We start from the raw sequence: 13,221 nt of genomic DNA, 5'->3' as shown, positions 1-13,221 counted from the left end.
TTCCTGGATCGATGAAAATGAGTTGATCGTATTCGTCGTGGTCAAATGAGTACTGAATTTCATCGGGTACGGTCGCTACCGGATAATTGTCTTCATTATTATGTGCATTGGCATCGGCATAGGACTCGGCGTCTGCGTCTGCGTCTGCTCAATCATCAGCAATATACTCGTCCTCGCTATCTGAGTCGGAATAATCCCAATCTGTTTCAGATATTTCATCGTCCGAAGAGGAACCTTCGCCGTCATCATCATCATCTCCATTGGGTTTCAAGACAACGGTGAATTGAACTCCGTCTGTCATGATATAAACACTGAATACCAAATGGTTTGGAATTCGTACAGCATTCAAATTCAAGACACTTTGCCAAACAGAATGATCGTCAGTTTGCCACTTGTCACGGGTGATAGGAAGTTTATTCTCGAACTCTGCCATACCTTCGGTGTCATAATGCACGAACTGACGATGATTGCGAAATTGTGGAATAATGCGATGTGTTTTTATTTTTTTGGCCAGATTATCTTGATTTTGGTTGAATTGACAAATTGTATGCTGAATTCTTATGAATTCTGGTACATGCATAAACCTATGGCAGTGTTTGAACAAAGATATGTTTTACATGAGAAATAAGGAAAATATCCGAGTTTTGAACGAAGCACAAGAGAAAAAACACAACAGTCTTAATGCGTTAAATATCTAAACAGTATAAACTTACCATAGCTTTTTGTCGTTTGTTCTGATTGAACCGCGTGTTGCAGCTGTGTCCAATTGCACGGGTTGACACACATTCATATAGTACTCCAGTAAGCCTTCATCGGGCTCAACTCGAGACGCGCTTTCCAGCAAATATTTGGCGGTATTTTTTGCTCGATGCCACTTTTCTGCATTATTCAAATTCAAATGCGCCTGTGTTGCATAAAATAATTTGAACAATTGTACCAAGTATTTAAAACTATTTCGCTTCACAGCCGTTCTGAAAACTCGCTCAAATTCTTGTATGGCGTATTTGTAGGGTGAGTTCAGATTCGCAATGTGGACTGGTTGTATTCCATTTTCGAGCATCATTTGCATGAACTCATCAGCAGCTTGTGCTCGAGCCATATTGTTAACCTTAACACCATAGAACATATCTTGACACACTGATCGGACTGGTTTTCGGGAAAATGCAGCAATTTCGCGATCGGTGCAATTAATCACCGTATCATAGAGAATATATTGGCAACGCAATGAAGCCAACCGTTTGATTCGCGAAATTCGAATAGAGGCAACACTCAATTCTTTAAGACGCACTTTTCCATTTCTGATTACAGTGCCTGCTTTTAATTTGACCGATCGCCGTATTTTCACCATGTCTTAACTAAAAATCCAAAATAATCTTTTCAAAAGGAATGAAACAACGTTCGCGCAATGAATTACTTTTTTTACTGAACTGAAACGACAGAGTTGGAAGAAACATTCACAGTATACAGCCCTTGTATTTTTGGTGTGTGTGTATATTGACTGTGAATGCGGTGTCAGCTAACGTAGACACTCACACCGCGCGCGCACACATTTCAAACAGCATCGCGTTTCTTCCATAATCAAATGCCCAAATCGTATACACACGCCGTCGAACTGCAATATGTATGCATGTGAAACAGACTTATTCAACATACACTTGAACGCTGTCGTTTCGTCTCCTTTTCGCACATGCAAAATGTTTGTATTGAACGAAATCAACTGAATTGAAATATATATTTTTTCAAATGATTTTTTAACGTATTCCAAAACGAAAAAAATTTGTTTTTCTTTACAATTGATTAAGAAATGCAATGAAAAACCAGGAAAAAAAATTTCATCAAAAAATCGAAGAAAAAAAAAACGTTTCGATCCCGTGAGAATCGACCGGCATACAGAAGTTATATGAAGACTGAAAATTTTTCATTTTGATTTGAACCTTATAATTCGATAGAATAATGTTGTTCGGATTTTCGGTTAAATACATTCTGAAACGGCATACTATTGGGGGCACCTCTCGACTACGTCTTGAAGGCGACTGCAGCGAAACGGAATGTATAGTACGTAGTAGTTGTATATGTGTGCACGCCTGCTCGGTTATTCGTTTAACCGCTAAAATGTCCGGTCTCTTGTGAGACTCTATAGGTTGAAGGACAGATAAGAAAAAATATCCACTTTTTTCTTTTATTTTCGTGTTGAATTTTTTCGAATTAGTGTTTTTCTTTATCAATTTTTTTTTCGATTTCGAAGAAAATTTATCGATTGAAGTTCACAGTTCAATTTCCAAATCTACAATTCCATCATTGACTTGTGTGTTGTATGTAATTACAATGCGGACTTTCAATCGCACACAATGTGAATGATGCCTTTGAGTGGGTTTATTTTTGCACTATGTAAATTATTGAATTGATATTTTGTTGACCGTTTTTGGTGATACCAGCGGATTAAGCCAACAAAAAGATAGGCCAATTTGACTTTTTTGAGAGAAAAAAAAAACATTCTTGGAGTTGTTTGTCACTGGCCTACTGTTATTGCTGTGGTTTATTCATTCAGCCCCCGAAAAAAAATTGCAAACAAGAAATTATTGCGAAAATAATAAAATTTCTGACTTATTTGGATGTTGTTTTGCGTCATCGTTTTACTTAATAGCAACTTTCTTTGAACCGGCTGGCCAACTCCGAACCGTGAAAAGTGTCTGAAATTGTGCTGATGATTGATGATGAGCCTGAGATAATGCGTTGTATTTGATAGCCTCTCTTCACGATGTCATTGCACCTCTTAATGAATATGACGGATGATTTCAATCTCTCCCTCTCTCCTTTCTCCTCTCATCGCACAATTTAGCCCAGGAATGGATCACATACATTGGGAGCGCAAAAAGAAAAAGTTAAAAATACGCATTTTTCATCCTAACATCATCATCGTCTGTTTAATGCGAACAAATAGAGAAAAAAGAATCCATCTAACGTATGTCGGGTAGATAAACTTTAACCAATTTCGTGATTGGAGAAAAAAATGCCACAAAAAAAAATTGTACTAATTTGCGCATTCTTCACGATAAATTTTATGGCGGCATTAAGTTGTTTACATATTCCGCCAGCAGCAAAACAAAATATTCGTTCGTCGAGTGTTCTGAATTCAGAACCGACAAATGTTAACATATTACATCTACATTTGATTTGCATTTGATCGGGCGCGCATCGCGCGGCAAATGATTTTCCCAAAATGAACCGTTATTACGGTTAATGTTAATTCAACGAAAATTTTGAAGGAGATGCTTAATGATGCTCACTTAATCTGTAGAATTGAAAATGAAAAAAGCAACGTACATGTGTACACAAACATAAATTATGTAACTGAATTCAAATGACGAGTACGATGTGAATTGTGAGCGCAGCACGCGGTGAATTTGATTGCATTTGTATGTGGTGAGCCCTTTGCACATATACAAAAGGCCGCAATTAATCAATTGGTTGTGTAACAATCACTTGTACGACTCAAGAAACGGGTTTTCAACCATTTTTTTTTTCGTACTAGTTTTTTGTTTGTTTATTTGTGTTTCGTATTATTTGTCCCTTGCCAAGTGAATCCAAAGCACGTCTAAAGTAAATGCTGCCGTTGTTGTGGCCGCCGCTTCGTTTTTTTTTCTCTTCTTCTTCTTTCATGTGGTTTGTCGTTTCGATTTCTCATTTGAATGCAAAGAAAGCACTTATTTATGGACTTAGAATTTTGTGTAAAGTGCGGCTGAGTTTAATTTCTCGATCAACCAGTTTCTCTATCGCAAATAGCAGACATTGATATACATATATATACACTTCATGGCGGGATGTATGAAAAACAAGTGGGAGGCTTCGGAATATTTAGTTTCTATTTGCAAAGAGAGATTCTCAAATGGCGCTTAACTCGTTTCACTTTGTGCTTATGGGCAAAAGACGAAAATGCAAAAAAAAGAAGAAATAATGAATTAACAACGTTGTTCGCAATGGCAAAAAGAGAGAAACGTAAAGTGTCAAGAAACCGAAGAATAATTTTAAAATGTCTCGGAATTTTGAACTTCCTGATTCATGACAAACGGATTTATATTCTGTGACCCGAACTCACATATTTTTATATACACATTTGCCAACCAAATCGTCTTGCTGATTAACCGTTTCATAAAATTAATCAATTCAGATTCGAAATATTGGTAATTTTTGCATTTTATGCGATTCAAACAGATTAAACGAAAAAAATCCAAAGATTTGGAGAAATGTCTGAAATAAAAACGGTCATCCGCAGAACAACAGTTATATTCTAATTAACAAACTGATAAATAATATAGTAAATAAAATCCAACACCAAATAAAAGTTCTAGATATAACAATAACAATGCAACATTGGTGAGCGCAAAAAAAAGATGACGCAAATCAAATCGGGACTCATCCGAAGCAGTAATATGCAAAATTTGCGGTGATTTGATGTTATATTTTGATAGCAACCAATTTTTTGCTTTATTTTGATTGTGTCCGTACACTGAACTCACCATTATGAGCATTTTGCGCATCGACATTTTCCGTCAAGCTGAACCAAAAGATAAAGCGAAATATTTGTAATTCTTTTCATTTTGCGTATCAGAGAAGCCATTCGATTTATCTGAATTTGGAGATAGAAAAAGCCATTTGTGCCCCTTGCCGTGACTAATTTAATATTATATCGCACATTCTGTACGTGTTCTATGTGTTTCTTATTCAATATTTTTATCTTCTCGCTATTTCGCCTAATTTTGGCCAAAACGCACACAAAAACCAAATTCAAAGTGGATGAACTGCTTTGGTGACGGTTGAAATAATTCAACCGAAAACTCGCCACAAAATCTCTCGTCCACATGTTTATTTATATATTTCTTCTTCTTTTTTTCTTCGTTCGATGTTATGTTGTGTGTTGTGCGTTCGTTAATCTCATTTATCTATCATTCCCTGTTCGCTCTCGTCTTGATCTGTGCATATTTGTGGCTATGTTAATTTATATGGATTGCAAAGATGTGTATTTTTTGTCGATGCTTTTCTCTTGCTTTCAGCTTTCGTAATAACAATCTTACAATGAATCGGCTGGACAAAAAATAAACAAAGAAATGCTTAAGAAAGTGCGCATATTTGGTTCGGGTGTGATTGTGAGCACAAGAAGGTGCGCGCGCGAGTGCGCACACCTTCAGCGCGATCACACTCTCGATGAGCAGCGTCTATTTTGAGCGCATGGGCGCACGTTCACGAACACACCAACTCTCAGCTCAAGCTCAGCTCACCTCAGCCGACACAGCGATAAGTGTATAAGAGATGGCTTGGACTTATCGCGCGCTTGCTCTCGTACACACTATTACTTTGTTTCGGTTTTATTTATGCGTTGAATATTCTTGAATCGAATCGAAGAGAACAAAAAATTGAATCGAGCCGAGAGCGCGAATGGAGGGAGCCCATCACCAGTACCAGCGACAACGACGACACACATTCGCTGCTGCCTTTTCCGCTCACCTCTCTCTCTCTCTCCTTCGCTCTCTAATCGTATGTTCTGTGTTCTTTCTTCTCTTCTTGTTCTATACCTTGCGCCTTCTGCCTTCAGCCTGTTTCTTGGCTTCATGCAATTCCATCGGCCAAGTGTGTGCTGGTGTGCGCTGCTTTTTATTTTGTCGTGGTCGTGATCGTGGTCGTCGTCATCGTCGTCGCTGCTGCTGTGGTAAAAAGGCAGGCAAAATGACAACAACAAAAACAATAATAATCATCATCAAAATAAGAAAAAGAAGTAGTGAAGAGAATGAAGAATGAAGATGCGATGCGAACTAGCCGTTATGGTAAATCGAAGTGTAATACCTTAACTGCTTAAGCAGACAGAACACTTTAAAAGGTATATAAGAACCTCTGCAATCACCGATTGAGCAATATTCTTTACCGGAACGACCCGCGTTGCGGTAGTCCCATGTTATATATATATATATATCGAAAATTCAAACCGACCAAATTGTTGTTTTCTTTTAAATTTTCGCGAAGCAAGAAAATTCGCCAGCTCGAGACACCACAATCCGAATTAACGGAAAAAAAATAAGAGGAAGAAAAGTAGCCGGAAAAATAGAAAAAAAAAGAGAGAGAGAGAGAGAGAAAAAACAGTTCTGTGATTACCATTAGTTGTGGAAAAGTTTCAATTTGAATCAATTTTCATCAATCGGATATAAAGCATTGTTTCATCAATTCCGTTCAGTTCAAAACTGCTTAACGTTAATCGTGGTAAATAAAATGAGTTCTTTTCTTTAGTTTTCAATTACTATCATTTCATTTGGCTGTTGTAAATATTTCAAACTAAATTCATTGCAAAATAACAGCAAAGTTTTTTACTGTTGGTGTTTTTGTTCAATTCGGTCGCTTGGTCCCAAATAAATAAATAAATGCAAAAAAAAAATATTTATTTATTTTTTTCTGCATTTCGATAATACGAAATGTATTGCATGTCGTTACATGGAATATTTTGATTTGGAAGAGAGACAGACCGATAGAGAGATAGAGAGAGATAGAGAGCCAGCGAGTGAGTGAATAAAATTGCGCTCAGAGAAAAGTGCTTATTGTTGAAGTGGAATAAATGATGAACCTATGTCGAAAGGGAATGAAGCCAAAAGTGTGGGACAGCGTAGTTCTTAAAAAACGGAAAACGAAGAGACGAGAATCGCGTTAGCGAGTGGCCGTGCGCGCACGCCTCGTATAGTAAAAATAATCAAAGTTTTCCATTTGGATAGCACTTTACTTCGATTGTTTTAATCTTTTTCATTTGTAGGAAATTCCATAAAATCGAATATTTCGCATTTCATTCGATCGAATGTTCAACATCTACATTTAGTTGAACGCGCTTTATTTTCCATGAATTTTTTTTTTCTTTCCTTTTAACTATTTTTTTTATTATGCGCTTTATTCTTGCGCTGTGTTGCTGCGCTCGTGAATTCCATCATTTTTATTTTTCGCTTTTCTTTGTTCCGTCGCCCGTTTTCTCTATCTTCTATATTCGATGGTTTTCTTTTCATTTCGCGAATCGTACTTCGTGATCGGGATTTCAAGTGAACTTTCCATCTGTTGGTGAACAAACACACAGACGTAGAGAGAGAGTGAGTGAAATAGAAAAACGCACGCGATAATCCAGCTTCTGGTTCCAATCGTTAAGAGTGTTCTAATTAACTTAATTCTCGCTTCAGATTTTGCAGAAAGTTCGTAACGAAAATCGAATATAAATAAATTAATTAATTATGTGCGAAAATACATTTTTGACTATCGAATGGCAAAGACCTGTATTCTTGCTGTTGCCCGTGTATTCCGTTTAAATCTTATGGTTTTTTTTCTATTCATTTTTTGCATACAAATATTCGATTGAGTCGGCACATTTTCATATAATTTGTTTTCGCTGTTTGTTGCTTGTCTAATGGATTCAAAGTGTGCCTTTTTTTTACTCTGTCACTACGCATTCATAGCGAGGACATAGAAGAGAAAATGCGATTTTCCAGCCAAAAAGCATCGCATAAAAAATAATTGTTCAATTGGGAATGTGCATTGGAGACCGTGGCTCAGATAAAAATTGTAGGAGCAACATATTAAATGGATAACCAAAAAGCCGAATGCAATCATGTTCAAGCGTTGAAGATTCATTCCCCAAAAGCGTGAACAAATACAACCTCACAGTGGGAGAAAGGACGGGAAAGAGAGTGAGCGAGAGAGAGAGAGAGAGGGAGAGGAAAAGCGGCAAAAAGAAGGAAACATTAAGAAAATAATAGTGACAAAGCTAGCAATAAATTCCCAGCTCATATCGTCTAGTCGAGCTCTGTTATATTTCCCATACAATTCATTCAGTACATTTTAAGCATCTTTTGTTTGCGATCGCCAACAGCAACGAAATCAAATGGCGAAACGGGAATGCAAGCCCTCGCAGAATGTTCTTTCCATTCGTTCCTTGTCGTTTTTGGCGAAATAAAAAGAATTCCGTTGTTTTCGTTGATGTTGTTTGCAATTTTTTCTTCTTCTGCTGCTGTTGCTGTCTTCTTCTGTTTTTTTCTTTCTTCTATTTATTCAATTTTCTTCTTTAGTGCATGGTTACGTTTTCATTTTCACGAATTAAAGCGAATAAGGAAAATGAATGCGGTGCATTTTGTTCAAGTTTAAACACAACAACATCCATATGAAAATAAATGTGTGTGTGTATATGTATGCGTACGATGGCTGTACGAGTGTATGGTTTGATCACATCAGACCTTCTTCCTCCGTGCGTCTCTCATTCTCAGCTAACCCGATTCCCCTCATCGTTTTTACCATGCACTTTTCCCTTTTTTTCTCGCTCTAGCTGCATCTATGTTTTTTTTAAAACTTTCATTTCGTTATCAATTTGAAGTTTAAGAAATGGGAAGAATTACGAAGTGAAAATATACAAACGAAGGAATGTGTGTATGTACCTATAGAATGCAGCCAAGAGAAAGAAAAAAAAAACAAGGCGACTTTGTTTTTCTCATTCCTGTAGCCGGTTCGTATTCTTCACGACCAAGCTCTTTTTTTTCTCTTTTCTCTCTTTCGCTCCCTCTACGTTCGCCAATAGTTTTGTTATGTTTAGATTCCTTCTTGTGTTTGGTTTTGCGCTCCGTTTCTCTTTTGCGGACGCAGTTCTTTTTCCCTTTTCATTTGGTCGTGCAGCGTGCCTGTACGCTGCGAGCGTTTGAAACAAGAAAATTCGTCTCGATAAGATTTGAGAGCCAAAGCTGATTTCTTTTTTGGTTTCTTGCTCGCTTCCATTCTGTAAAGATGCATTCTGTCGGCGAAGAAAATGTCCGTTGAAAAAAGTTTCACAAACATATGCATTTGTATCCGTTTATAACTTGTACAAAATACGTGCGCACCTCGGTCAGCAAATGCATCATGGAATCAGATCGAAATAAGAAAATATTCTCACTTATTACCGCACATTGGTGTGCAGCAGCAACAAATTTGAGTCAGAGAGCACACCGATCACCAAGCAAGTGTGGAAATGTAAAGGAACGAATCGATGAAGAAAAGAACATTTGGTTTTCCTTTTTTTGCTTCACAGTTTTCTTTGCTTTCATCGGGCTTTAATCACTGTTTTATTGTAGTTGTTGTTGTTGTTTCATTGGAAATACGTGACGCCAATTTAAATACGATATTTTTGCTGTTATTTTCCTATTAAATTTTGGGGTTTTATGCGAAAAATGAAGACACAAACACATCACAGCGTATGTGTGTGTGTGTGTATATGCGTTCAGTATCATATTTGCCCTAATCTTTACCCGTTATCTATTTTTCTTTTCCTTTCTAGCGGTAAACTTTGGTGTAAAACAGAACAAGAAGAAGGGCGGAAAACATAGACAGCATTTAAAAAGCGATAACACGCGGAACACGAGAAAAATAAAACAGAATAATAAAAATACTTTCACGAGAGCAACTCTTTTTCGTTAATTTGCCATTAAACAGCAGTTGCTGGAATTCACAAGTCGGGTAAGTAGACAAATAAGAAGCTGAATAGAGAATGTCTATAGAAATTAGTATCAAAGTGAAAGAAATATTCCTATTATTTTGTTTCACTTTTTTTTATCATATAAAAACACATACGTATACACAAATGAGGGAACAATTTGCAACGCTTCACTTTGCTGTTCTGGAATTGAATCAAAAATTTATGGGGAAAAACATGAAAGTTTGACAATGTGAAATTTTGCTCATCTCCTGTTCGCCACCTCGCACCCACGAATCACGATAAAAAATTTTCTTTTGCTCTTCTTCGTGCAACTAATTTAAATTTAATGATAATCATTTATTTTGCCGTCTTTCGCGTACGCAGAAAAAAAAGTTTCGTTTCCCTTCGTTTGCATATTTCAATACAGTATCAGCAGAAAAAAAATATATCGTATTAGTTTGTATATCGAATATCACGTCAAAGACATCAGCAAATTTCGTGTGCGTGATTTTTTTTTTCTTCTCTTTCGTTCCACATTACTTGCGTCGATTTTCCATTGCAGAAGCATCTATATTAATTTACTTTTTCTTTCGCATTTGTTTTTCCTTCTTGAGTTCATAACTAACGGAATATTTTTGATACACGCCCGCGTTCGCACGCGCACTCACACACACACATAAGGGAAGATTTTCCACGAATTTCTCGTTAAACTTTTCATGTACTTTTTTCCATTGAGTTAAATTAAATTTGCGCATTTGATCTGAATATTTGATAAGTTAAAAATGAAGTAACTTTTTTTTTGTCTTGTCGCGTGTGCGTTCGCGTCATGTTTTGATTTGAATTTGAAGATTTTTCGCTGATAGGTTCTAATACTTCGATTGCGTTCGTTGGGCGTTGTTTTTTTCTTTCTCGCTGTCTCGGTGTGCGTGTATGTTGTATGTGACACTCGCATTATAGGCAAAATGATGAAAGTTCGATGGTCGATTCATCTTTCTTCGAAATGAATAAGAAATGAGTCGGTTCTCTCGAAATAAGAAAGAGAATTATATTTTCCAATCTTTTTGCCATCAACCGCTTGGTTACATTAATTATCGCTTTATTCGTCCACTTCCAGTGAAAGAAGGCAAAGAGAAAAAAAATTACCAATGTAATTAAAAGTTTAAATTCGCATCTCCTTTTAATTTAGCTTACTTTAAATTACTTCTTCTTCTCGATACTTCCTTTTTTTTCTCTCTCTCTCTCTCTCTCCGGTTTTTTCTATCCCTTAATTCAAATCCATGTTAATCTTTGGAGAGGATATGCGAAACGCCGAAACCATCCTGATTTATAGATGGTAATGGGAAATGGTGAAGGGGCAGCAATAACAAAAGGCGCAACAAAGAAAAAATATGCGCTCTATGACAATGAGCAACGTGTGTCTATTTTGAGGACATAGAAAAACCAGTTGTTTCGAATATGAATGTTTGAAGCTGAGTATTTCATCAAAAATCGCATTTACATAACTAAACGAAAGGAATGATTTAAAAAAAAAACCAAAGCATTTATTCGGATGACAATTGCGATTTCGGGTGAAATTTACAATACTTTGAAACTCCAATCAAATGGTTAAATCGACATAAAGTATTTATAAACTCGTTCAAAGTGTATAAAGGATAGAAAATGAAGCTGGCTGGCAACATTTTAAGCAAATCTCTATGCCGTTACGAAGCCATTGCATTTCTGTGGGCAAAAAAAAAGAGAACGTTCTACACACACATTATGCGGGCTTGTGATTATGATTGCGATCGTGTGTGTGTGTGTGTGCACAGAATTTTATTTCCTTTGAAATAATCGCATTTGTACGGCTTTTTATGTTCGCATTTCAAGTTTCAGTTTCATTAAAGCAACAAAAATACCAGGAATCTTATTAAAGTTTTATTGCATCCGATGACAATGACACTTTTACTATATGATGATGCTGAGGCTCAGTCACTTGCCGGGTTCTCACTTTTGCGCTCACATTGCGCAGGTAAATATGATTCAAGTTGAGGCATGCATATGTGCAATGGCATTCATTAAACGAAAATATTTGTGTATTATAAAACAAATAGCAAATAGAGATAATGTATGGTTATTGAGCACTAGAGAAACGGATGATGATAGTTTGCGTGGTATGGCTTGGTATCGCTGTTGTCGCCGCTGCCGCTGTTGCTGTTGTTGTCGTCGCTGCTGCTTTACCTTTTGCAAGCCGAACACGTTTTTGCCCGCCGAACAAGTTTGGAAATGGAAATGAAAATGGAAATTTATATCTATTTTGTTTGCTTCGTTTCATTTCGTTTCGTTTCATTTGTCATGATTGTTCGTATCGAACGCGGATGATAGAGAGAAAACACCGAGTTTTTCGAGCCGTTTCATCTCTCTTTCGCTCTCTGCCACAGTCAGTGTCCTGCTTCCGATGCGCGCATTCTGCCTATATGTGTGCTATATCAACAAATAATTTACAGAGCTAATATTTAATGCTAATTCACGAGTAAATGCATCGAATTTGCTAAGTTGTCAAGCGAAACGGCGTAACGTGTAAATGACCTCCTCGTTAGCTAGTGCACAGATTTGCGTGTGATTCTTTTTTTCTTTGTTTGTCTGTTCTATCTCTTTCGTTCCGCAAAACCGCATACGCGACAAACTAATTTGCCCATCTTATCTATTTTGATTGCAATCACCTGATTGGCAGCAGCAAGTGACGCGTACAAAGTCTACCAGCTGCTTTAATATCAACAATATTGTCCGTGCAATCGTTTTGTGTAGTTCGTATTTACGATTTTCACTTTTCCCTTCGATTCGCATTACAAGCATATGCAAATACGTACATTTTTATTAGGCGTCATAAAATCGTGCGCACATCGATATCCCGTGCACATTTGATCAATGAACAGATTCAAGACAATGTGCCGATGTGGTTTTCTCTTTAATAGTTTTTATTTTATTGACTAACGCTGCACATTATTCCCTTCTGTAATAAGAACGAATCTCTTGCACATGCTCAATGCTAAGAATGTTCATTACTTTTCATTTCTCGGACGCACAAATCGCGCGCAACCCAATCACTTTCTAACAAACACGTATACACGTGCATATATACACAAATTTCCGTTCGATTTTATAACTACACAGCGCGTATGATATAATGAGTTAATGCGCAGTCAATCACGCCAACATAATTATGTGTACCGGCATAATATACGACCTTGTCCGTTTTTTTTTCTTCTTCTTTTATTTTCTTCTCTTTCTTCGTATTTTGCGATTTCTCCTTTTCACTTCACGTTCTTTCTGCAATGTTCTTTTTGTGTGTCACGTCGATTTACCTGCACTTTCTTCAGGTTCAGCGCGTATTTTTCGTTTCACATTCATTTTACAAGTGCTCATTCGAGAACATTCGTTGTTTCGATCATCTGAAAAGAACATAAAAGTTCGAAGAAACAATTTTAAATACCAAGGCACTTATGGTCTTCTTCTTGTTCACCTAAAGATTGAAATCCCATTCGCAAACGCATGTGATAAGAATAGAAAGCCCATCGCAACGGAACGAAACTAATTAAACAAAAAAAATAATAAAATAAAAAACACTGCAGAATTATCTGAAACGTTTAAAATTCTTCTTCACAATTCGAATTTACCGAAACTGAAAAGAAAACACAAACACACACGAAATAACCGAATTTTTGCATGCGTTGGAGATGTCAAGAGGGCCCAAGAAATGGCCAAACTTAAAATGAACAGTTAATTTG

At 36.8% G+C, this 13,221-nt stretch overlaps 1 protein-coding gene across 1 annotated transcript in view; it reads left to right on the top strand.

Annotated features, from left to right (window-relative positions):
* Positions 1 to 5,915: 5,915 nt before the first annotated feature.
* LOC129578008 (serine-rich adhesin for platelets) overlaps positions 5,916 to 13,221 on the top strand; it is a gene marked incomplete in the record, with an annotated part of 38,502 nt that continues 31,196 nt past the window's right edge. Inside the window, 2 exon segments of the mRNA XM_055466032.1 lie at positions 5,916 to 6,249; positions 9,320 to 9,498.

This window comes from Sitodiplosis mosellana, unplaced genomic scaffold, assembly GCF_009176505.1.
Source record: "Sitodiplosis mosellana isolate CC-2019 unplaced genomic scaffold, AAFC_SMos_1.0 Smas_scaffold_6226, whole genome shotgun sequence".
In the NCBI taxonomy this organism is placed as follows: domain Eukaryota; kingdom Metazoa; phylum Arthropoda; class Insecta; order Diptera; family Cecidomyiidae; genus Sitodiplosis; species Sitodiplosis mosellana.
Note: the sequence above shows the minus strand (reverse complement) of the source record. Positions and strands in the feature narration are given on the sequence as shown.